General features: G+C 39.1%; 1 protein-coding gene across 2 annotated transcripts in view; it reads left to right on the forward strand.

The window, feature by feature from the left end:
- The window catches only part of RAP1B (RAP1B, member of RAS oncogene family), a 51117-nt gene that overhangs the window by 5156 nt on the left and 19544 nt on the right, over nucleotides 1-26417 (forward strand). The window contains exon 2 of one of the 2 annotated variants that reach the window (XM_079775010.1): nucleotides 4122-4214. The exons of the other annotated variant lie outside the window; for it this stretch is intronic. The gene's annotated coding sequence lies outside the window, so the exon portion shown is untranslated. The remainder of the gene's footprint in view (nucleotides 1-4121; nucleotides 4215-26417) is intronic. 2 annotated transcript variants of the gene reach the window in all.

Raw genomic sequence — 26417 nt, forward strand, 5'->3', positions numbered from 1 at the left:
GAGGTGCTTCAGTACTAGGAATATATTCACTTTTAAATTAAGAATTTTAGTCTCTCTGACCATAGAGAGTAATTTTCTGACGTTCTTATTTTGAATTTTACATTGAACTGGTTCCTTAAGGTTACCTTTGTAGTTATGCTATTTTATCATTTTGTAGTCCTGTTACTACATACACATTCTATCAGTGAAGCCTTTTAAATTTATTATTTTTTTAAATATATTTTATTGATTTTTCACAGAGAGAAAGGGAGAGGGATAGAGAGCTAGAAACATCGATGATTGAGAAACAGCTGCCTCCTGCACACCCCCCACCGGGGATGTTCCCGCAACCAATGTACATGCCCTTGACCGGAATCGAACCTGGGACCCTTCAGTCCACAGACCGACGCTCTATCCACTGAGCCAAACCGGTTTCGGCAGGCCTTTTAAATTTAAACTGGATTCTGATCTCATGAAATAACTTGTTAAGTAATCTTTTCCAGTGTTGGAGGATTAAATGGGTTTTTAATGTACAAGTAGACTGAATAAAGATGATAAAGGAAGAGAGCATCTATTAAAAGCAGTTTTAAATTATTTTGATCACTAAATTGCTGTCTTAGAATCATCACTTTTACCAGTGAGCTGATTGCCCCAGTGGTAATCCATTGGTGGATTAGCTGTATCTGTTGCTTTCTTCTTAGTTTTGTGGGAAGGGAAAAATGATGAAAGAAAATCTGTTTTGTTCATTTAATAGCAGTTTTTGGCCAAAGCTTCTGGAGAGGAAATGGAAAATGTTATGTAAAATAAAATTCCAATTATCTGTAGCTTCTAAAATTTATCCTTCTCATTTGAATATTTTTTGAAGTAACTTTATCCTAAAAAGGGGGGGGGGGGGGGAAACTTGTGTGACTTTGTAAAAATTTTAGTTAATGGGACAGATGATTAATAAAGACTACTAATATAACTTTTCATTTAATTAATAGATTTTAGGTGTCAAAATCGTATGTATATTGCATCCAACTGTTACCTGTGTTTTAAGATTGCAGTGAGAATATTACTGTTACTACATAGTTACTGCTTCTAAGATTATAGCTGCTGCTTCTAAGATTATAAGTTATTAGTGATATTAAGCACCTTAGCGACAATAGCAAAACTCAGGAATCTCTCAAGAATCTTGAATTCTGTACTGTACAGATAGTAAGGAAGGATAGGGATAAAGTATATAAACTGTATTATTTTCTTTTGCTCTTGAAATTGTTAAACTGGGATATTGCACTGAATTTGTAATGGTAAGACTGGTTGAGTTTTCAAATATGTTTGTCTTTCTAGTTTTCTTATTAAAGTGTTTAGAATATGAAAAAGTATAAAGAAAATTAATATCACTTGTAATACTACCAGTACAATGAATTTTTAGGCTAATTTGTACTTCCCTTTCTGAATCTTTTTTACCTCCTTGCTTCCTCAGTGGGAAAGAAGACATATACTAGAGTTGTTGAAGATTAAATGGAGTATTATTCACAAACTAGAGGCCCAGTGCATGAATTCGTGCATGGGTGGGGTCCCTCGGCCTGGCCAGCAATTGGGCCTGTCTTGCCTAGTCGGTGGGCAGGGGGGAGGAGTGGGGACTGTGGGAGGTTAGCCGGCTGAGGGAGGTTGGCTGTGGGAGTGCACTGACCACCAGGGAGCAGCTCCTGCGTTGGGCATCTGCCCCCTGGTGGTCAGTGCGCATCGTATTGACTGGTTGACCAGTCGTTCCGTCAACTGGTCATAACAGTCACTTAGGCTTTTATATATATAGATGTTTACAAAAGAATATACTAATGTAGTAGTACTTTTTATTATAAAGCTTTTATTCCCCTGTAGCATTGCTACTCCCAGTTGAAGTTTATTTGGTTATTTGATTTTAAGATTCCCATTAAGATATGAATGTGATTGTGAAAAACTTAACAAATTATCTAGCTCAGTGATTTTCAAAGGTCGAAGGAATCCTGGAGATTGCCTAGACATTTTCAGGAAGTCTGCAAGTACAAAACTATTTTTACAATAATACTGAGACCAGTTGGTTATAGCTCAGTGGTTAAGCATCAACTTATGAACCAGGAGATCACAGTTCGATTCCAGTCAGGGGCACATTCCCAGGTTATGGTCTCAGTCCCCACTGTGGGGTATGCAGGAGGCAGCCAATCAATGATTCTCTCTCATCGAAGATATTTTTATCTCTCCTCCCTCACCCTTTCTCTCTGAAATCAATAAAAATATATTTTAAAAAATAATAATACTGAGATGTTCTTTGCCTTTTCCATGTGTTGACATTTGTACCAATGGTACAAAAGCAATGGTGGGTAAAACTTCTGGCACCTTAGAATAAATCAGGTCAGAGCACCACACTATTAGTAATCATTATATTCTTCACTACCATGCACTCACAATTTAAAAAGCAAAAGACAGTTCTCGCTGGTTTGGCTCAGTGAATAGAGCTTCGGCCTGTGGACATGCCTGGGGTTTTGGGCTCAATCCCCAGTAGGAGGCGGGCAGGAAGCAGCCATCAATAATTCTCTCTCATCATTGATGTTTCTATCTCTGTCTCCCTCTCCCTTCCTGTCTGAAGTCAATAAAAATATATTTTAAAAAATTAAAATTAAAAACAAAACTTAAAATTTTTACCTAAATGCAGCTTTAAAAAAAAAATCTTCACTTGAGGATATATTTTCCACTGCTTTTTAGATAGAGTAGAAGAGAGGGGAAGGGGAGAGGGAAGAAAGTGAGTGAGCAAGAGAAACATTGATGTGAGAGAGAGACATCAATTGATTTCCTCCCCCATGTGCCCTGGCCAGGCCAGGGATTAAACCTGCAACCCAGGTATGTGCCCTTGACTGGGACTCAAACCACAGACCCTTTGATGCTCGGGCCAACACTAACCAGCCAGGGGGAAGAAGTAAACATTTTTTAAATTAAATCTCAACTCTTGTGTACGTCATTTTAATGTACTGTGACAAAATGCGAAGTATGCTTAAAACACTTTTTGCTGTCATTGTTGTCTCTGAGAAAAGCATTTTTGTGATTATTTGAATTGCAAGTTGGACTGGCCATTTTTTTAAAGAACACCATTTTTACTTGAAAGAATCCCTGACAAACTATAGTTATTTGGATTTGGGTATTAGGCTGACATTTTTCTCAAAAATAAAGTGAGCCTGTTGCTTTCAGGAAAAGATTGACAGTATTTATGGCCAGTGATAAAATTAGAAGTTTTGAAAACTTGCCTCAGCCACTGTGCTCTTGACAGCTTCTCATTATTTGAAAGATTCTTTTGATGATGTTGGTGATGTTAATGAGTATTTTTTTTGTTTTTAATAAAATGTAATGACGTGTGTCAATATTGGAAGATCTGTGTAACTCTGTGAACCAGTATTTTCCAAGTGACTAAACATAATATTACAAAATCATGCATAGATAAGAAATTTTTCCACAGTTCTACCTAGACCAGTGGATTTTAATGTTAAAGAGAACATCAAACCTTAATCAATAAAGAAATTAAAAAATAATAATAATAATAAATTTTAATGTTTAATCATAAAAAAAAGAGAGAGAGAGAACATCAAGTTTATTGATACGGTTTCTTATTTCAATATATTGCAACCAGTTGTCAAGTTTTGGTGTAGTAGTAAAGGAAAATATCCACAATTATCTGAAAAGGCTAATAAAAAGAGTCCCACTGTCTGTCTGTTTATTCACTTTTTTCTTTTTATATTACTCATTTTTCCATGCTATGCTGAATGTCTAAAATCATTTTTAAAATTTTATTTTATTTATTTATTTATTTACTTATTTTGAGGGGAAGAGAAGACTAGGAACCATGGACATATGCGAGGCAGTGTTTTCATGTGCTTTTATCTTAAAATCTTATTAATATAGAAACATTTTAAGTTTAATTTCTTTGCAGTCTTTTGAGTGTCCATTCAACTATTAATCACAGTAATAGATTAGGTAATTGATATTTTTAAGCCTATTTTTGTTTTAATTCTTGTTTTGTACACCTGGTTACTCATAGATAGATTGTATGTGTGTCCAGGTTTTGGCATAATCTTAAAAGAGCAGTTTTGTTTTGTTTTATCCTCACCCAATGATATGTTTATTGATTTTAGAGAGAGGGGAAGAGAAAGGGAGAGAGAAAAATCGATGACCGGTTGTGTCCCGAACGCGCCCAGATCCTGAACAGGATCAATCCCCAAACCCAGGTATGTGCTCCAACCAGGAATGGAACCTTTCAAAAGTAGGGGATGACACTCCAACCAACTAAGCCACCAGGCCAGGGAAAAAAGCAGATTTTTAAGATAATAGTTGACTTGCACAATTTTAGGATATGTGACAGCTTTTTTATAAGTGAAGCTATGGACTTTTTCCTATTGAAGTTTAATAATGTCTCCGTTTGACCTGAGAATTTGGTGTGTTGTCTACTTGCAGTAGATCCTTTTCCAAAACAAATGATAATGGATAATGTTCTTACCTTCTGGGAGAAAGCTGTTTCTTTTTCATGTTTATTTAAGAGTTGTAGCAATTTTTGTTAAACAACTTTTTATAAACCTCATGTCATAGGACAATTCCAAATATTAAAGGATTTTTAGGCTAAACTGCATTTGGTTCAAGTAATAAGTTGCAGATTATGAAAGAAGAAAGGTAAATTATAGTTTAATTCAATTTCTTGGAAATTTAGTGCCATTTATTTCCCTGGAGATAATAAAATTGGTGTGTTCTATGAAGAACAAGGGTATTGAATCTGAGCATCACTATTTGATTATGGTTGACTTCAGAGGAAAAGAAGGGGGTGTAGAGTGGTGTGGAGAGGAATAAGTGTAAAACTGCTAATTTAAGGGTCTCTTCAGGCAGTAAACATCATAGTACTTCTGCCTACTGGAGCTTAACCCCACAGGAAGGGGGGGAATTTAATAAGGAGCTTTAGTTCTCCCTATCTTACTTAATAATAGACAAACATGTAAATTGACCATACCTCTGCTACGCCCACCAGCCAATCAGTGAGCGACGGGGCGGGCAGGACACTTGCATCTCCATGGCAACAGCGCAGGCGTTCTGCCCCACCCCTGGTCTCTCAGGATCTCTGGGCAGCGTGGGAAGGCAGGGCCAGAGCAGAAAGAGGTGGCTCCAGGGCTGGGCCGGAGTGGAAAGGCGGTGCCGGCAGCCAGGGAAAGGAAGGCCCATTCTAGCACGAATCTTCGTGCATCAGGCTTCTAGTATTAATGAACTGGTCAGCTGTTCTGTCCGTTCTGAATTAGGGAACATACTGAAATGATATTTCATGTCCAGGACATCCATATTAGTCACAAGATTACCCCTGGCTATTGCTTATGCAGCTTTAGTTGCTAGTTTAAAAAATATATTTTTATGAAATTTTGTCTATTTCAGATTTTTTCATACTTAAGGGTGGTTGTTGGGTTTTTTTGTCTTCCAAGAGCCCAGTCACCTTACTTCATCACCTTAAATAAAGAGAAGACAAAGTTTGTAAGCTTAAGATAGAAGAGCATTTATAACATTTTTCTATTGTTTACATGAAAGTGATGATGGTGAATAATAGATCATGAAGAGGTGGAAGGGGCAGTAAGTAGAGCAGAAAAGAGTGAGGATAGTGAGTAGGAGGGTCTCATTCTAAATGAACAGGGCTATCACTGTTTAGTTTAGAGTTCTGGTTTGAACAGGAATGATAAAAACTTTGAAAAGCACTTGCGGGTGGGGGGGCTAGTTTATGGGGGTAAAGGAGTACCTATTAATACTTTCAACAATAAGATTTTTTTTATTTTAAGTAAAAAGAAGAACAAAGCTGAGGGGGGGGGGAAAGAAAAGCACTTGTGATGCTTTTGTGATAGATCTTTTCCTCCAAAGGGTCCTATGTAGATGATAAATTAGTATTATCTATCTTAGAGATTATAGTGTTAAAGTTTCATTACTAAGCAGAGTGAGCTGAGAGTACTTTGGCTTTTTTTACTTCGCAACAGGTCCTTATGTACTTTTCTCTGCTCAAAGTGTGCACATTTCATTTTAGTCATAAGTTTTAGCTCATTTTTTTTTAGCATGAGGGGTAAATCTGAAAAGTGATGTGCTAATTTTGATTAGTTGCTAGACCTTTGATTCTATCCTGTGTCTTCAATATAGCATGGTTAGTGGTAATAACTTTGACCTGGGTACCCTAAACTTCCATTCTCTCTCTGGCACTGGCTGTGAAACCTTGAACAGGTTAACTCCTCTCTTTATGTAGAAAAAGTTTAAATGAATGGCTGTTAATGCCTTTCGGAGCGCTAAAATCCTGTATTACTGTGATGTTGCCTTTGATAAAGCAGGCAGTCATCTGTTGTCTGGACTCCTACAGGAGCTTCCTAACTTGTTTACGTTCTTGTCCTCCTTTTACCTCAGTCTCCATCCAGAAGACAGTCTTTTAAAAATGTAAATCAGATCATGTAATGCCCGCGAGTCCCAGTTTCCCCCCAGTGACTTAAAATAAAAACCAGATTCAGTTCTTGCTTATTATTTCACTAGTTTACCTCCTTTCACCAAGCTCTAGATATAATGCACTTTCATTTTTAAGTATAGTTTATATATAATACTGGACTTCTTTCTGATCTTGACTGGGGTCCTTTATGGTCTTTTTAGTTTTGGTGCTTACACCTACTTTCTGTCTATCATAATCTTTCTTTCCTCATTGTCTGCAATTTTGCCTCAGTCTCAACATTGGATCTCAGCTCAGATGTCATATCCACAAAGTTTTTCCTGATTACCTTATATAAAGAAGCATTCCCCTTTGTTACCTTCACAGTTCTTATCACACTCAATACTTTTATTTGTCTGCCTGGCTGGTGTGGCTCCGTGGTTGAGCATCAACATGATCCAGGAGGTCCCTGTTTGAATCCAGGTCAGGGCACATGCCCGAGTTTCGGAGCCGATCCCTGGTGGAGGCGTGCACGAGGCAGACGATCAATTAATTCTCTCACCGTTGATGTTTCTGTCTCTCTCTCCCTCTCCCTTCCTTTCTGAAATCAATAAAAAAATATATTAAAAATAATTACTATATTTGTCAATTTATCCTCTCTTCCCCTCTAAATTGTGTGTCAGCGGGACAGGAACACCTTGTCACTTTTACTAGTACACCACAATCTCAAATGGTTAGCCAGTAACTGGCACATAGTAAGTGCGCAAAAGTTATTTTAATTGAAAGAATACATAAAGTGTTCAGTGGTTTGTTTTTACTAATTCCCATCATAGGCTACCTTTATATAATTTTAAAGTGTTATGCCTATTTCCAACTATAATTCCTCATTTAGAGCATCTATCTCTTGAGGACTCCTTCATCTGACTGCATGTTATTAAGAGCTAGTTCTCAGTTACTATTGTAGGATTAAATTGAAAATTTAGGCACAAAAGGTTCTTAGCAAGGACATGAAAAGTTCATGTGAAATGTAAATAGTTTAAAATAATAAGTCCCCACATGAGTAATTTTGATGAGTGCTTATAGAGTCAGAGAAAGAACTAAAAACTCTTAGGTTCTCACAGTCCAAGAAGACTTTAAAAATAAGGTGGGATCTTACATGATATTAAAGGGGTATGTAAATTTTAGGCTAACAGTGAATCTCGCAAAGTATGTTCAAGGGAATGTGTTTCTGTAATAGATATCTGTGAAATGGATTATAGGTCCATAATCCCTCACCTATAACCCCTTGGTGCCAGGTATTTTGGAATTCAGAATTTTTGGGAAAGATTTGTTTTGAATTTTGGTAAGATTATAATCAAGCACTTAATATTTCTAAAGTGAAACACGAATAGTCGCTAAATAGGATACATAAAAACTATAAATAGTCTCATATCAGTGCTTAGGTGAAGTTTTGCTGTGTATAAACTTTATATCAGGTCAGGCTTTGTCACCAAATTAGTTTTTTATCAACGAATTCAGTTGAGAAACTTTCAGGTTTCAAAGATTTTAGGATTTCAGAATCCCTGAGTTCCAAAATCATTACTTTGTGTCTTTGGGGAGAACATGGAGGCCTGAAAAATGTTACTTTAAAGCAACATTGCTTTTAGCTTAGAAACAGTCTCTACCAAGGAATTATTTTTACACTGGTGGGGTGGAATGTACTACTAGGGTGATGAGTATTTAAGGGGATGGGAGAACCACTTACCTTAGTTATACACCAGTTAAATGTTTGGAAATAGTGAAGATTCATTTGTGTATCTAAATACCTGGAAAATAGTATTTTTTTTTTAATGTTCAGTGATTGAGACCTCATATTTTAGCCACAATTTCTTCTTGATAGATTTTTAAAGTCTTACAAGATTCCGTGACATTTTTCTCTCAATTGATAAGGTTTCTAAGGATTATATGATACATTTAATTTTGAAGTAAGAGTACAATAGAATATTAGAATAGGAATATTACAGGACTAACATAATCTCTATTTAAAAATCCATGATGGAATGAATCACTTGGTACTGAAAGAAAAGAAGTTAAATAACTGAAAATACGCTTCTGAAACAGGATTGCAAGAAGTGCCTGCCTATTTTCTGTGTTTTCTCCATGTGCTCTGCTTATTCTAACAGCCTAATTACCATCCAAACTTCAGTTCTCATTGCCCTTCACCATTCATTTGGTGTTACTAATGTCCAGGATTGCAAATGTGTATGTGCTGCTGTTTTGTTTTGTTGTGGGAGTTTTTTTTCCTTTGATGCTGTTTTTTGCATATCTCATTAAATTGCAAAGACAGGCATTTTTCAAAGCTACTTTTAAAAAAGTGTTTACTGACCTAACAATTATCAAGTAAGTGGAATAGTGTATTGAAAGCCAAATATAAGCATTATTTATGACTTATAATGTGTGGCATGTTTTTTATTTTTCTAAGTGGTCTTTATTTTCCTGGATATTAAGTGCATTTTTTAATAAACTGAAGCGGGTAGAGTATAAAAAGAAGAACTGTTAAATTAGTTAAAATAACTTCATTAAAAAAAATGAGTTGCACAAGCCAGTTATGGGCATTAAGCAGCTAGCATAAACTGCTTGGATTGAGATATTAATATTATTCAGGAAAGTACCTGGGCTTCCACTGGCTTTTTTAAGTTGGTTAATTTTTCTCCTCTGAACCTTTGGCGTGTTTACTGGGGAATTTTCCATTAAGAATGTCCTGGTCTTGAAATTTTATTTAGCATGTAATGTAGTCATGCAAATGATAAACCCACAACCTAAAATCGTGGCGTTTTTATTATGGTTTCAAATGCATTTGGGGGCAGTCATGTTAAGCTTTGTCATTTAATTCTGGTTAGGCTAACAGTAAAATGAAATAAAATATTTTTGTAGTCATTTGTTCCTTCTCTATTGGAAGACACTAATTGCATTTATTTCTGAATTTAGCCTTATGTTGAAACAGACTGTAAAATTATGTTTTAAAAGTTTTCCCATCCTTGTGGAGAGAGGTATATTGTAAAATCTGAGAATTTATATTAAAAGAAATATTTTGCCCGGCCAGTATGGCTCAGTGGTTGAATGTTGACCCATGAACCAGGAGATCACCGTTCAAATCCGGTCAGGGCACTTGCCCAGATTTCGGGCTCAGTGGGGAGGCATGTCGGAGGTAGCCATTCGATGATTCTCTCTTATCATTGATGTTTCTATCGCTTTCTCCCTCTCCCTTCCTCTCTCTGAAATCAATTTTTTTAAAGAATTATTTGTGGCATTCTTCCATTCATGAAAATTCTAATTAATCTGCTAGCACTAAAGTGCTTCACCTCTGATTTCTTGACATCTGCCCCAATAGCTCATAAACTATACTGTGTATGTATTTGCTTGAAATACAGGAAAACAAATATGTTCTCTAATGAATGGGGATATCTCTGAGATTGATGTCATTATCTTATTCTGCAACCTATTCAGCAAACATTATTGAGCACTTTGTGTTAGTGTTAAATTCTGGAATCACAAATTCAGGATACTTGGAAAAGATGTGGCTTCAATAGGAACATAGAAAGACATCTAGTCTTCTTACTCCCAATAATGGTTATCCCTTTGCAATGGTGGGATCTCTTTTTTTCTGTGATTATGGAAACTAACACATTAACAGCACGTTATTTAAATTACTGAAGAATCTGCCCTAGCCCATGTGGCTCAGTTGATTGGGCATCTTCCTGAGCACCAATAGGTTGCCAGTTCGATTCCCAGTCAGGCCACGTGCCCGGATTACGGGCTCTATCCTAGTAAGGGGCATGCAGGAGCCAGCCGATCGATGTTTCTCTCTCTCTCCCTCTCTAAAAATCAGTTTTAAGAAAGCAAGCACACACACTCCCTACTATAATAAGAAATGTTACTAATGACCACTGCTCTCATTATTTCATTGAACTAGGATTCTGGTTCTTCAGATTTAAATTTGATATGACCTTGACACATCCCCTGCCACTCATTCCCAGTAGTGACTGTTTTGCCACCTCTTCAAGTACCCCATGCGTGGTTCCTTCCTGTCATGCCAGGGTGTGACCCATATGGGCCAGACTACATCTTCCAGAAACATAACATCTTCGTTATATAGTGTTCACATTTATCTTTAGAGACTCACAGTGTCTGAAAAGACAGACTTATATGAGTCTTGGTGGACAACCTTGCTTTATAAAAATGAAAGTGTCCAGTCCTAGCTTTCAGTCTCCCTTGTAGCTGGGGTGCAAGTACTTGATGTAGGTCTAGCAAACAAAGGATTTTTTTAAATAATCTGAAGGGAAACTGCCCTAATGGCATTAATGCTTTAATGTTAGACTATTTATTAACTATTTCCAGAATCAAAGTGGGCAGATTCAATGGGTCAGATTTAGCTTCATATGCAAAAATGTACTTTACCCAAGATATCCTTTTTTATTTTATCTGTAAAGTTGATGGAGTTTTTGAATATGTTGGGGGCTTACCTTTTTGCCATAGGTTCTCCTAATACTACTACTTTATCATCTTTATGAATGGCCTTAAACAACTAAATCTATTCACTGATGAATAAGGTGCCGGTTGAATGAATGTTGTAAAACGAGCAACATCACTTTGCTGGAACCCAATCATTGTTTTTGGTAGACATTCTCCAAGCATTCGGGTGGACTATTCTCAGTGATTGCTTTCAGAGTTCTTTTGTGGGGGTTTTTTGGGTTGTTGTTTTGTTTGTTTTTTCATATTATGTTGCAGGTAATTCATCTTTGTAATATTCAGACAACAGTACTAGCTGTTCAAAATGAAGTATTCTACATTTTAAATAGCTAGCACTAGACGTTTTGAAATGTTTTTAGAGTTACAACCCTGATTCTCCTTCCCCTAAACCACAGTAGATATTGATAATTGAGAACTGAATTCTTTCCCTTTGAGTCCAGAGTTGGTCTCAGAATCGTTCTGTCATCATAGGAAACATTCAAACTTTTGTTACCAGTTGGGGAACTCTCCTTGTCCCCACTTGTTGCCAGGGGACATGGGCTTCTTGCGATGTCATAAGCAAAAGAATTTTCTGAGACTTGCACAGGAGAATGAGATACTGCAGAAAGCTTTCTGTGGAATCAAACCCCTGAGTTCCAAGGTCCCATTTCCCTTTGTCCCGCCAAGGAAGAAGTCCAGCTGTGTCTTTACCAAGGCTAGGATTAAAGCCGTTGCCCAGAGTTTCCATTCCATGTCTGCACAGTCCAGTCCAGCATCAGGCTAGCTTAGCTTGTGTTCCCAACTGCAGTCCTTCAATCCATGACATGTGGGATCCACATGGCCATGGCCATGCAGTCTCTCAGGCCAGCCACATGGCTATGGAGGGAACATGAGCGAATGTAAGAGAGCAAACTCCTTTGGGGGATTATGTATTCCCAAATTTTCATGGGCTTGCTGTGGCTCTGTCCCCCCTAGCCAATGATCTCTCTTCCCAGGTTTGACAGACAGGCACCTTCCCTACCTCACTGCGACACTGCGCTTGCCTCCATCTCCCCTTTGTTGGTTCCCAAGGGAGTGTAGAGTTGCAGCTTCCTAGTGAAGCTGTCCAGATGGTCATGCTTATAATGTCTGGCCTCCCCTTTTGCTCCTTCTTATTAATAGCTAGCTAATTACAATGGTAAAGCCTGTAGATAATTTTTTAGTTTATTTGAGCCAAACTGTCAACAATTGCCAGGAAGCAAAATCTCAATGAGTTGAGAAAATGCTCTAGAGAATGGCAGGTGTTTGTTTGTTAATCCTCACCCAAGGATATTTTTCCCATTGATTTTTCGAGAAAGTGGAAAATATGTAGGGAAGGGGAGAGGGAGAAGGAGAGAGAGAGAAACTGATGTGAGACATGGATTGGTTGCCTCCCACACATACCCCAACCGGGACCAGGAATCGAACCTGTCACCCAGTAACGTGCCTTTGACCAGAATCAAACCCAGGACCCCTTGGTGCAACACACTTAATTACTAAGCCACACTAGCCAAGGCCAGAGAATGGCAGTTTTGCATCTTACTTTATATATTCCATCAAAAGAGAAGACATAAGTCCAGCCAGCATGGTTCAGTGGTTGAGTGTCAACCTATCACCCAGAAGATCACAATTCAGATTCCTGATCAGGGGACATGTCTGGGTTGCAGGCTTGATCCCCAGTAAGGGGAGATGATCAGTGATTCTCATCATTGAAGTTTCTCTCCCCCTCTCACTGCCACTCTGAAATGAATGAATGAATGAATAAATACTAGAGGCCCGATGCACGAAATTTGTGCGAGGGGCTCGGCCCTCGCAGCGGCAGCGACTGCCTCTGCCTCTGCCCTTGCAGCTGCGGCTTTGTTTAGACCAGTGATGGCGAACCTATGACACGCGTGTCAGCACTGACACGCGTAGCCATTTCTGATGACACGTGGCCGCATGCTGACGATGAAACATTTGCTGCTCCTGAGGATCAAACATTTTCGACTAGAGTCTTGGAGTTAGTTTTTTCCTCAAAGTGACACACTACCCAAGTTATGCTCAGTTTTTTGGCGAAGTTTGACACACCAAGCTCAAAAGGTTGCCCATCACTGGTCTAGACGGTTGCCCCGAGGTCATCTGGTCTAATTAGCATATTATGCTTTTATTATTATAGATTATTATAGATGACTAATATGCAAAGTGTCTCCTCGGGAGTTCGACCAGAGACCGGGAGTTCGATCGCTCACTATGATGTGCGCTGACCACCAGGGGGCACCGTGGAATGAAGGAAGGCCCCAATTGGCCCTGATCACTGGCCAGGCCTAGGGACCCTACCCATGCACGAATTTCATGCACTGGGCCTCTAGTGTGTGTATCCTCTCTAATAAAATTGTAATATGCAAATTAACCATCACTCTGCTACATGAGCCACGCCCACCAGCCAATCAGGGCGAGTATGCAAATTAACCCCAATCCAAGATGGCTACAGCCACAGAGAGCAAGGTTTCCCAGGTAACAGAGCAAGCCAAGCTTTCCATAGCCATTGCAGGCCTAAGCCTCCACTCAAGCTACAAAGTTTCAATTATAGAAGGTAAACAAATTCAAACAAATGGCGGCAGAATGGAGCTTGAGAGAGCAGGCCAGGGTTGCCGGCAGCAACAGGGGAAGCAAAGCTTTCCGCACATCCTGGCCGGGCTCACCTGCTTAAGGCTACAAAGTTTCAATTGTAGAAGGTGAATTAACTGCCACAGAAATGGCTGCCGCCCCAGGCTACAAAGTTTCAATTGTAGAAGGAAAATAAATTCCAGATACCAGGGCCTCCCCTTGGGTTGCCAGGGGGCGTGGCCAGCCTGCAAACCACCACAGGCCCCTCGCTCAGGCTGCCCCACACCCAAGGGAACCCCCACCCTTATCTTTGATACCCTTCAGGGCAAACCAGCTGGCCCCCACCCGTGCACCAGGCCTCTATCCTATCTAATAAAAGGGTAATATGCAGATTGATCATCACTGCAACACACAATATAGCTGCCCCCATGTGGACACAAGATGGCCACCACAAGATGGCCAGCAGGAGAGGACAGTTGGGAGGCACCCGGCCTGCAAGGGAGGGCAGTTGTGAGGGACCAGGCCTGCAAGGGAGGGCAGTTGAGAGGGACCAGTCTTGCAAGGGAGGGCAGTTGGAGGTGATCAACCCTGCAGGAGAGGGCAGTTAGGGGTGACCAGGCTGGCAGAGGAGGGAAGTTGGGGGCAAACAGGCTGGCAGGGGAGCAGTTAAGCATCAACCAGGCTGGCAGCGGAGTGGTTAGGGGGTGATCAGGCTGGCAGGCAGAAGCGGTTAGGGGCAATCAGGAAGGCAGGCAGGCAAGCAGTTGGGAGCCAGCAATCCTGGATTGTGAGAGCGATGTCCGACTGCCCATTTAGGCCCGATCCCACCAGGATCGGGCCTAAACGGGCAGTCGGACATCCCTCCAGGAGTCCCAGATTGGAGAGGATACAGGCTGGGCTGAGGGACAACCCCCCGCCGTGCACGAATTTCGTGCACTGGGCTTCTAGTATATATATATATATATATATATATATATATATATATATATATATATACACACACACACACACACACACACACACACACACACACACACATATACACATATATATATATATATATCAAAAAGAAAGAAGACATAAGTGGGTTACATGAAATCTATTGGTGATAGATTAGGAAAGTGAGAGAAAGCAAAGTAAAGAAACTTTTGGGATTGGATAGAAAGTAAAATGATAGACATTTTTTTACATAGGTGGGTACAGGATGGTTGAAGTCAGCAATTAATAACAATGAGGGAGTTTGTGGTCTCATCTCTGATGTCCCTGTGCTTTGAGGGGTCTGAAAAGGGAAATTGCTTTGACATTTCAAAGGTTACGTTATTGTAGATGCACAAAGACAATAGACAGGCTTAATTAAGGTGAAAATTGACCTGTCAGGGAAAATTCTAGCCTAGAACATGACTACCTGCCATAAATTGCTTTTAGTTAAAAAGTTTTAATTTCAGACCATCCTTTGTGATTATTTTAGGTCTCCGAGTGTGTAAGGCTACCATTCAGGCCTTCCCTGAGCTTGTCAGGTTTAGTATGTGGACCCTTTTTATCCACAGTTCTTAACTTTGTCGTCCAGGTAACTTAATGTTTTGAGTTGGTGTTTGAGCTAAAACCCACTTGCTACAAGTGAATTAATGGACAAAATCTCTCCTTATCTCTTCCAGGCTGTGTAGCCTATAGGGCAGGTATCAGCAAATAGGCTTTGTGGACCATACCATACAAGTCTCTGTCACAACCACTCAACTCTGCTAATGCTATTATGAGTAAACCATGGACAATATGCAATTGAATGGCTGTGTTTTGACATAATTTTATTTACAAAAAGATAGGCAGCAGATGGGAGTTGGCTTTGAGGGCTGGAGTTTGCCAACCCCTGCTCTAGGGCAAGAAACTGGTTTTGATTCATTCAATAATAATTGCTTCTGTATTCCACTCACTGTGTTAAGTTTTAGTTGTGCAGCAATTAACATACACAGTGAGGTATTTAAGCCCTGAGACAGGCTTAATTAAGGTGAAAATTTTTTATGCACATGGCAGATCCAAAGCAGGTTGAGGAAAAATATGGCCATACATCTGCCTTATTTGTGAGATCTTAGGTAAATACCCTAAGTGCCATGTTCTATGGTAGTCATATTAACTAAAAGTAATCTCAGTATGCTTTAGATACCAGATGCTGTGGTATCAGTTAGCATCCTGTTGTGAAAAATAGGGAGCATAAGATATGTGCATTTTGTGTCTGCACTCCTGCACACATAGTAACTACTTAGTATTCACACAGTGTTGTAGAATAAAGCTGAAATTACCAGTTACCTTAACTGTCTTTTGTCAGTTTCTTACAATTTTCTTCAGATCTATGCAATACATGATTCTGACCTCTTAATTTTGGTTTTCATCATCTTTTTGTAGGTTTTTGTTGTAAACCAATTTATGTACTTTAAAAGTATAGCATATAGATCATGTTTTAATAAAATGTTAAATAAACATTTCTAGATGTATTGTCAAGACTTCTGTCGGAACTTTCTAAAAATATATATCTTTTTATTGATTTCAGAGAGGGAGAGAGTGATAAAAATAGCAATGATGAGAATCATTGATTGGCTGCCTCCTGTAGGCCCCCTACTGGGGTCAACCCCACAACCCAGGCATCGAACTGTGACCTCCTGGTTTGTAGGTTGACACTCAACCACTGAGCCACGCCGGCCAGGCAGAACTTTGTAAATTCATTTTTTAAGTACTTTTAGTTTTCTCAGAGTTGGTGTGTTTCTCGTAAAATGTGTAGTAAGTACTATTGCTTACCAAATGAGTCAAGGCTCTTGACCAATACTCAGAGATCTCTGTTAATTTTAGACTCCTGCTGTTTTTATTTTCCTGTTCCTTTGCACATTGAGATGCAGTCAGACCCTACTTTCTATTGTTGTCTAATCTTATTCCTACATTTTGCTGCCTTTTATGCCTTTGCTGTCACCTTTCTTTTCCATGGTATGTTCTTTCCTATTCAAATGCTGTAACTTTTATTTATTTGCCACCTTCTTCATAAATCTGTCTGGCCTTTCTTCTTCTGAATTTCCTTAATATTTTTGTGTTTCTCATGATAGTTTCCATATTTGTATGTCTCATATTTCCTACAAAATTCTAAGCTTCTTGAGAGCAAGTATATTTTGTTTATTTTTGTAACCTTCATGGTGACTTCACTTAATGCATATTCAAATACTGAGTAGATGAAAGGTACACTTTTCAAATTAAGCAAGTATTCCTTGGTAAATGTCCTTGGACTTTATCCAAATGAGAAAATGCATGTCAAAATTGTAAAGGCTATACAGATATTGTCTGTTTCTATAAACACCCAAACGTGCTCAAAGTTTCTATCAAGATGTATCCACCCAAAATAACCAACTAGGTTGTTTTGCCCTGGACTGAGGATTTTGTGGGACACAAGACTTTTCAGTACTAAAACCAGGACCTGTTGGTTACCCTGATTTCACTTAATAATTTAGCCATCTCCTTTACATATCACTGTGCTATAGTTCGAAGGAAATGTAATGAATGCCTGGTAACTAGGTGATTGACTTGGTAGGGGAGGATTATTGGGGCATTTGGGCTTTTATTAATTAAGTTTCTGAATATTATTTTAGACAGACATTCTTTAATGTTCAAATAAAAATATGAAAGTATTTTATTAATTCATCTATTTAAGGATATGTTTATTTATGATATAGCATAGTGTCTTATCAGAAGGTGGTACTACTCAAAATTTTTAATAATTTCATACTCTGTTAGATACTAATACTTTATTATTTATTTTAATTTAACACAAATATATTTTTTTTTATATTATTGATTTCAGAGAGGAAGAGAGATGGAGAGAGAGATAGAAACATCAATGATGAGAATCATTGATTGGCTGCCTCCCACATGCCCCCTACTGGGGATCAGGCTGGCAACCCGGCCATGTGCCTTTGACCGAAATCAAACCTGGGATCCTTCAGTCCGCAGTCCGACGCTCTATCCACTGACCCAAACAGGCTAGGGCACTAATACTTTATTTAAATGTGTTTTATTAACTATAGCAAGGTCTGGGGCAGCCTGAAAGTTTTCTTGGTTGCCTTTAAAGTGGTTTAAGCTTTGGTAATAGATTTGCAGACCGTTTCTAAAGAAATGTCTAGGATAGTCTATCCTTGTCATTCCTTTGCTGGAATTAGCATTAGTACGTGATAATGTTACATAAATCCATGAATTCTAATTCAACTAATAGCAGGTATATAACTTAAAGTGGCTACTAAAAACCCTTGCAAATTTTATCAGTAAGCCATAGTAGGACATAAACTATTCTGGGACAAACACTGTGCCTGATGGTATTGTTGGAAAAGAGCCATTAAAAATATCGATACTCTATACCTAAAAGGACTTTAAAGACCTAGTTCCTGCCCTGGCCGGTTTGCTCAATGATTAGAGTATCAGCCTAGGACTTAAGGGTCCTGGGTTCGATTCCAGTCAAGGGCATGTACCTCGGTTGCAGGCTCCATCCCCGGCCCTGATCAGGGTGCATGCAGGAGGCAACCAATCCATGTGTCTCTCTTACATCAATGTTTCCTCCTGCTTTGTAATGATTAAACTTTATCATGCCCCTTGGGCTATGTGCAATAATAATAATAATAATAGTGTCCTTAATTTGATTAATCTGTTGGCTAAAATAGGCTCTTCTGGGATGGTTTGTTTTAGTTGTTTTTTGGCTTTTCTTTCATTTTTCTTGTTTTAAGAATGTGAATAGTGCCCTAGCTGGTTTGGCTCAGTGGATAGAGCGTCGGCCTGCGAACTGAAGGGTCCCAGGTTCGATTCTGGTCAAGGGCACGTGCCTGGGTTGTGGGCTCAGTCCCCAGTGGGGGACTTGCAGGAGGCAGCCAATCCATGATTCTCTCTCATCATCAATGTTTCTATCTCTCTCTCCCTCTTCCTTCCTCTCTGAAATCAATAAAAATATATTTAAAAAAAAAAAAAAAAGAATGAAGAGTTCTTTTGATGGTGTTTTAGGGTTCTTTTTGCCAGCTTGTGAGACTTGTTCACTTATATCCTGGACCACATTGTTGTAGAAAAATTACTTGTGCCTTTAAAGCAAATGTATCCAATCTTATATTCCTGTGTAGAAATGTAAAGATAAGATTTGTTTGATGAAAAGACTTGAGAAGACAAGAAAATAGAATGGTGTCTTTTTCTTAGGAGAAAGGAGGAAATAATGTACTTTTTTGCTTATACTAGTAATAGATTTGGTTGATTTGTAATATATATGTATATATAGATACAAAGACTAGACCTTAAAAGACTATGAAGTAAACACTGGCAATGGTGTCACCAAACCAGTAATATCTGTTTAATCCTAGAGAAAGAAAAAATAGGGTGTAAGATCCTACTCTCCTGTTTACAAAAGCCTTCAGGAAAAGAGGAAAAGGAGCAAGTCCAGAGGCCCTGTATGGGCAAATGATTTTTATATTTTATGGTTTATTGTACAATATAAGCTAGTTACTGACTGTTTTACACTGAGAAACTCATTAAGACTAGAAAGGCTTTTGGTTTTATACAATATTAATTATTTCTTTTCATGTTTTTATTTCTCATAAACTGGCAAAAGAATCCATCAGAGTTTATTTGAAGCCTTACAACTAAAACTATAAAATCTTAGATATTTGAAACAAAATTACACATGTTGCGTTTCTAATCTCACTAAACAAGTCAGTGATCCATGACTGAAGCCTTTTGAACACAGGCAATGAGCATCTTCCTTCTGAATCTCTTTAGGAATAAAAGATGCTGCTGTCGTGTCCATAACATTGTCAGCTTTTACTCCACTGTCTTTGAGACCTATTCCAAAAGATAAAAGATATCTACTTAAACCAGGTCTGTTCCCCCTAGGTGCGCTGTCTGGTTTAATGGCCTCATTATCCATCTGTTTGATCATGGTGCATCTTATTGTTCTGTTCACACCCATTTAGTCATTCACCATGTTCTCTTGATTATGACTTATACATTGCTCAAATATACCTTCTCTTTATTCCTTCTGTCACTGCCTTGATGAAGGTCATCATCTCTTACCTGTGGTAAACTTATTACTGAATTTCCAAAATTCAGAAAATTAGTTTCTGTGATCATTCTAAAACAGTTATGTTTACACTAGAGGCCCAGTGCACAAATTCATGCATGGGTGGGGTCCAGCTGGATTGGGCTGGGCCTGTCGGGAAGAGGAGATGGCGGGAGGTTGGCCAGCTGGCCTGCCCCAAGATCGGGCCGGGCGACTGGGGCAAGGGGCTGCAGGTGATTGGCCAGTGGGACCTGCCCTCGATTGGAGTTGGGATGCCGATGGGAGGTCTGGGGAGGGGCCATGGGTGGTTGGCTGGCTGGCCCTGCCCCTGATCAGGTTGGGAGAGTGATCTGGAGGGGGGGCTGGGCGGGGGGAAGGGCTGCAGGAAGTTGGCCGTCCAGCCCCGCCCCCTATTGGGGTGGGGGGGCGATCAGGGGCAGGGCCGGCCGGGGGGCGGGATGTGGGCCGATCAGGGTGGGAGGGGGCCATCAGGGGCGTGGCCAGCCAGGGGGAAGGGCTGCAGGAGGTTGGCTGTCCAGCCCCACCCCCTATTGGGGTGGGGGGGTGAGATTAGGGGCAGGCCCGCCAGGGGGATGGGCTGCGGGCCTATCGTGGTGGGGCTGGCTGATCGGGGGCAGAGTTGGCAGGGGGGAAGGGAGGCGACGTTTGGCTTGCAGCCTGCTCTTGATCAGGGTGGGAGAATTTGATTAGGGGTGGGCTGGCAGGGGTGAAGGCCCGCGAGGTTGGCCGGCCAGCCCACCCCCTGATCGGGCCAGTTTGCTGGCCACGGTGGGCTTCATAGTTGACTGGTCATTAGGGTCATTATGGCCGTTACGGTTGCTGGCTTTTTATATATATATAGATAGATGATTTCCCAGCTTGCAAACTCTTGTCTCTCAGTTTCTTATAAAAGACAGGCCAAACTTTTAAGCAAAGAAGTTCCTTTCTTCCTCTTCCACCTATCCCTGCATTGATGATGTGATGAATTCTCTCATGTTAATGCTTTTGCCCAGAAAAATCCTCATCTTCCTGTGAACATCATTATTCCCTTAAAAATGTCTTCCCTTCATACTTGCCTCCTCTATCCCCCTTTTCTTGTGTGAGAAATAATGTGGGTCCTTATAAGGTAGAGTGGAGAGAATGAAATTGATTCCAGAGACACCAAGGTAGAATGAATCAGGTGTACAGTTTCGTATAGTATAGTATAGTATAGTATAGTACCCCAACCCCAGTCGAGGGCAGGCCCCACTGGCCAATCACCTGCAGTTAAGTTCATTGGTATGAACTTAAATGGCAGTTTACCTATGAAAGGTAACTTATTAATGGTCTTTAAAAAATCTAAATATTTATTTTTAAAAATAGGCTTTATATGCTACTCACTGGTGTTAAACATTTTGTGTAGAATAAGTTATTTCATTCTTGAAAACTTTTAAGTACTGGGTACTGTTAGTTGCATTTTCAGATGAGTAAATGATGCACAGAGAGTTTAAATAACATGAACAAGGTAACTTAGCTAATCTGTATTAGAACTGACATCCTAACCCAAGAAACCAGATCTACAGCTTATGCTCATAACTGTTGTTATGATTTTATTATTTAAGTATCCTATATAATAAAAGCATAGTATACAAGTTGTCCCCTCGACAGGGAGGTCGACTAGGTGTTCGACCAGGGGGCAGAGCCGGCCTGGGAAAGGGAGGGAGGCCCTGGCCGGCAGCCGCTAGGGGCCCCTACCATTGCACGAGTTTCGTGCACTGGGCCTCTAGTAAAATACAGTTAACTAAGGCGCGTGTGCATGCATTTGGGAGTGTGTGTGTGTGTGTGTGTGTGTGTCCAATTCTAAAACAGCAAATAATAAAGTTAATGTTCATATTCAGGTTACCTAAATTATGTTTGGAATACACAGTAGATCTTTGAGTCACTCTGTATGCCTATAGAATTTACAGTTATATCAGATTTGAGGGGGGGGGGGGGACTGACAGTTTAATATTTAGGTCATGTCCAAGTTAGTCTTGGGAGCAGGGAGAGTTCTACACAAATCCAACTTGTGTGAGAGGATCTTCTAGAAACCAATAAAGTGATCTTTTGAGCCCACATTATTTCTCCTTGCCTGTTTTGAAACATTGTTGAAATCTTTTTTATTTTTTTAATCTTTTGTCACTTAACTACCTTGCTAACCTATTGACTTGGCTGAGAAATCTATAAAGAAACTGGTTCTTCTGCATTTGTCACATTACTGATAAATTATTATACTGTAGTTAATATAGTCTCAGAGATGTGATCAAGTACTGAACTGAAAGGTAACTACAGTTAAAACTCCAGAGATAAAACTGGAAAACATGACCTTCATTTGCATGTCACAGTGTATGTTGGAATAATCTTTATTTACTGGCAATATTAATCATGGAAAGTGCAGGGGAATAATTTTTCCCCTACTTGAGGTATTATAAATATGATCAAAATAGAGAAATTGCTATAAACAGTTTGACAGTCTACAAATTCTGCACTTGATTAAATTTAAAATTTTAGAGAAGACCTTTCTCAGCTGACTATAAGATTGGAAACATTTCCCATTTGTTCTCATTATGAGAGTCAGACAACTCAGAAAGTAAATATGGTAAGCAATACTCATTTATTTTTTTTAAATATATTTTATTGATTTTTTACAGAGAGGAAGAGAGAGGGATAGAGAGTTAGAAACATCGATGAGAGAGAAGCATCGATCAGCTGCCTCCTGCACACCCCCTACTGGGGATTGCCCGCAACCAAGGTACATGCCCCTGACCGGAATCGAACCCGGGACCTTTCAGTCCACAGGCCGACGCTCTATCCACTGAGCCAAACCGGTCCTGGCAGCAATACTCATTTAAACAGCTTTGTTTTGTAGTTCCCTGTTAGACGTTTTATGTTTAAAAGAGGCTATGAGAGGTAGTGTTTAGACCTCTTATTTCTTCCTCCAAAAATAATTTTTAAATCTGATCAGACGTTTTTATTTCTATCATTATGTCTAACAGATTAACCAGGTTCTTCTGATATTTGAAGTAGTTAATTTTATTTGGGAATGAGAAGAGAACACAGTAATTCTCTTTAACTGCTAACATACTACTTTGGGAATTGGAGGCAGAAAGGAGGAATCATCTCTTCCAGAAAGTGTTTAATGGAAAAAGTAATGTCACTTGACTTTAGGAACCAGTAGTTAAGTGTTTTTACTTAGCCCTTATCATTTAAGATAAAATAATTTCAAACTGATTGTGGGGTGGCGGGGGTGAATATCTGGTATAGAGCTGGCAAAGGAAAACACTGAGTGACATTTTTACTGAATAACACAGTCCCTCATAAGAACAACTACATTTAGATTCCTCCAGAAATCTCATTTGTGCCCCTATTAGTAGAGGAAGAAGGGGTATTAAAGCCATGAGCTCTCCAAAATCCAAATTTAACTTCAGCCACAAATTAATTGACATGTCATCCTACCAAAGATGTTGATTTAAAAATACTAAACAGAACAAAGCCTAATGACAGAGCCTTTTGTTAAAAAACAGGATTTAATAGCAATCCATTGAAAGGACTCTTTGGCAATAAGCTATATATTACTTTCATCTTTACAGAAGTTCTTTATAACCACCCTTTATAAAACAATCCCCACATTCCCACACTCTCTCCCTTACCTTGCTTTATTTTTTTTCTCCACAGTGCTTATCACATCTAACATATTTTATGTTAATTTTATTTGCCCCTCTGGATTATATAAATTTTCAGAACAGGGTCTTTTGTTCACTGCTTTATTCCCATTGCCTAGAACATGTAGTAGGCACTTGTTATATATTGATGTTGAATATTGAATGCTATATTACAGTAATTATGATAAAAGTTAGAATTTCTTAGAATTTATTTTTTAATCCTCAGGTTCTAGCACATTTCTTAAATCAGAGTAGGTCCTCAGTACATGTCAACACCAAATAAATAGCCAAGAGTTTTAAAATATATATTTACTAGAGGCCCGGTGCATGAAATTCATGCATGTACTGGGGTGGGGGAGGTCCCTCAGCTCGGCCTGCACCCTCTTGCAGTCCGGGAACCCTCGGGGGATGTCCGATTGATCGGGCCTAAACCAGCAGTCAGACATCCCTCTCGCAATCCAGGACCGCTGGCTCCTAACCGCTCGCCTGCCTGCCTGCCTAATTGCCCCTAACCACTCTGCCTGCCTTCCTGATCGCCCCTAATCCCTCTGCCTGATCACCCCTAACCACTCACCTGCCTGCCTGGTTGCCCCTAACCACTCGCCTGCCTGCCTCATCGCCCCTAACTGCCTGCCTGCCTGTCTCATTGCCCCTAACCACCTCTGCCTGCCTGCCTTATCACCCCTACCCACCTCCGCCTGCCTGCCTGCTTCATCACCTCTACCCACCTCTGCCTGCCTGCCTGATCACCCCTAACCACTCTGCCTGCCTGCCTGATCACCCCTAACCGCTCCCCTGCCTGCCTCATTGCCCCTAACCACTCACCTGCCTGCCTCATTGCCCCTAACCACCTCTGCCTCGCCCCTGCTGCAGCAGCTTCTTCCAGAAGGATGTCCGGCTGTCCGGTCTAATTAGCATATTACGCTTTTATTATTATAGATCATTTTGTTAGGCATTGGGGAAAATCATTTCCCCAGTGATTTTCAGAATTACTCTTGTAGTTCATATTAGGAACAGTAATATCCGAAGTTGGGTCTGTCTTAGGTCTTTTTTTTTTTTTTTTTTTTAAATATATTTTATTGATTTTTTACAGAGAGGAAGAGAGAGGGACAGAGAGTTAGAAACATCGATGAGAGAGAAACATCGATCAGCTGCCTCCTGCACACCCCCCACTGGGGATGTGCCCGCAACCAAGGTACATGCCCTTGACCGGAATCGAACCCGGGACCCTTGAGTCCGCAGGCCGACGCTCTATCCACTGAGCCAAACCGGTTTCGGCTGTCTTAGGTCTTATTAATGAAAAATATATGTTATACAACAGAATGGTGGATAATGGAATCAATAATGTGCTTTTTGATGTGTACTTTTACATAGTGAGTACATTTAGACTAAAACTTTACTATAATTTTTTTTCTTTGACTCATAAATCTCTTCATAATTTTCTGCTCAGAGTTATTGTTTTGTGAAAATGCCAATTAATAATTTCTGGTTGATGAAATACTGTCTTTGATAAGTTGACTGCACTTAATGTGGAACATGATTGTGTCTGCTGCTTTCCTCAACTCTCATTTCAAGCAATTAAGAAACACCTCCTGGAACCTGACTTGGGATAGAGCCTTTAGGAGGTGTTGTTTTCTCGTCTTTCCATGTCTTGCCTATGATTTTCTCTGAGACTAGAACTAAACAACTTCTTCAATTGATAAAATGAACCAACAGTGTAAGCCAAGCTGCAAAGTAAAAGGAGAAAGTTGTAGAAGGTAATAATAAAACAACCTTTTAAATTAGTGAACAGGATACTCAAGAATTTTGCAAGAAATACAAGTAAAACTATAAGAACTACCAGTTACTTTGATCAGGACTTGGTTGATTCACACAAATTTTAGGGGATTTATATAAGTAACTAAAATTAGGAATCTTTAAATGCAAATGATATATAAATACCTAAAATAACCAAAAGGTTTTTAGTAAAAGATAAGTAGCAGAGTATTTGAAAAATTAGTGTCAAAAATGCTTCCAGTTTTAACAGTATTGGAATTTCCAGTGTTTTGGTAGTTATTTACATATTTAATTGGTTTTCTTCATCTGTATTCTTAGATTGTTGGAGAAGTAATGTGAGTCATGCTTCATATTTATAATTGTATAAGTGCCTGCTTGTTACAGGAGTTGCACTTTCTTGCTGATGAAGTATAATATATGTGAGAAGTGGCACTGTTAATAACACTTCTAAGTTCATTATGCATATACTAGTATACTTTGTTCTTGCCTGTTTAACCACCCAAAGAAAATGGGGATCTTGGAGTCCCTAACTAATTAATGAGTTAATATCATTGGTTAAGTACATAGATTAAAGCTTGATTCAAATAATGCTGTATTTGCAGATTAGCATAGGCATATTATTGTTAATTAGCAATTCTTAACTTTACAGATAACTTCCAAACCGCATCCAGTTTTTACATATAAATGCTATTATTTACAAGGAATACCATAAAAGAGAGCATATGTAAACCAACAAAATCTCATCAGCTGTACTGGAAATTCAAACTAGAATGTTTTATAGTTGGTTGACCAAGCACCATCATTTTTGGCAAAATATTTAACCAAGATATCCCCTATTGCTGACACATCTTTATTCAACACATATCTTGTCAGCATTAATATTTTATTCATTCTGAATTGAGTGACTTGTTAAACTTAGTATTTTTTAGTTTCTAATGCCCACTTTTTAAAAATGCCAATAATTACCAACATTTTAAAATTATAACAACATGGGGTAAATTACAAGACAATTCCACAATTATTTTTTACCTTCAGGTTTTTAAAATTTAAGTTCAAGAAAATTAAATACAATCTTAAGATTTTCTCAGTATTCCTAAAGTAGTAACACTGAGATTTTCTCTAGACTATCAGAATTACAGTCTGTGTAACTTGCCACACAGTAAAGGTCATTGACTTGTGTAATTAATATTAAGGATCAAAAAACATCAGTACTAATAATATTTTTGTGTAGTGATCTGTTTTTTAAAAACTTGAAAGAGGGGATTAATTACCAGTCTACCTGAAATACATTTTTTAATGATTCAAAATACTAATATGTTCTTAGCTTTTTGTCAGTACAGGGGAGAGGAGGTTGCTGAAAGACACATTTCCATTTCAGAAATGTTAAGTATTTAGT

Source organism: Cnephaeus nilssonii (genome assembly GCF_951640355.1).
Source record: "Cnephaeus nilssonii genome assembly, chromosome: 6".
Taxonomy (NCBI): Eukaryota; Metazoa; Chordata; class Mammalia; order Chiroptera; family Vespertilionidae; genus Cnephaeus; species Cnephaeus nilssonii.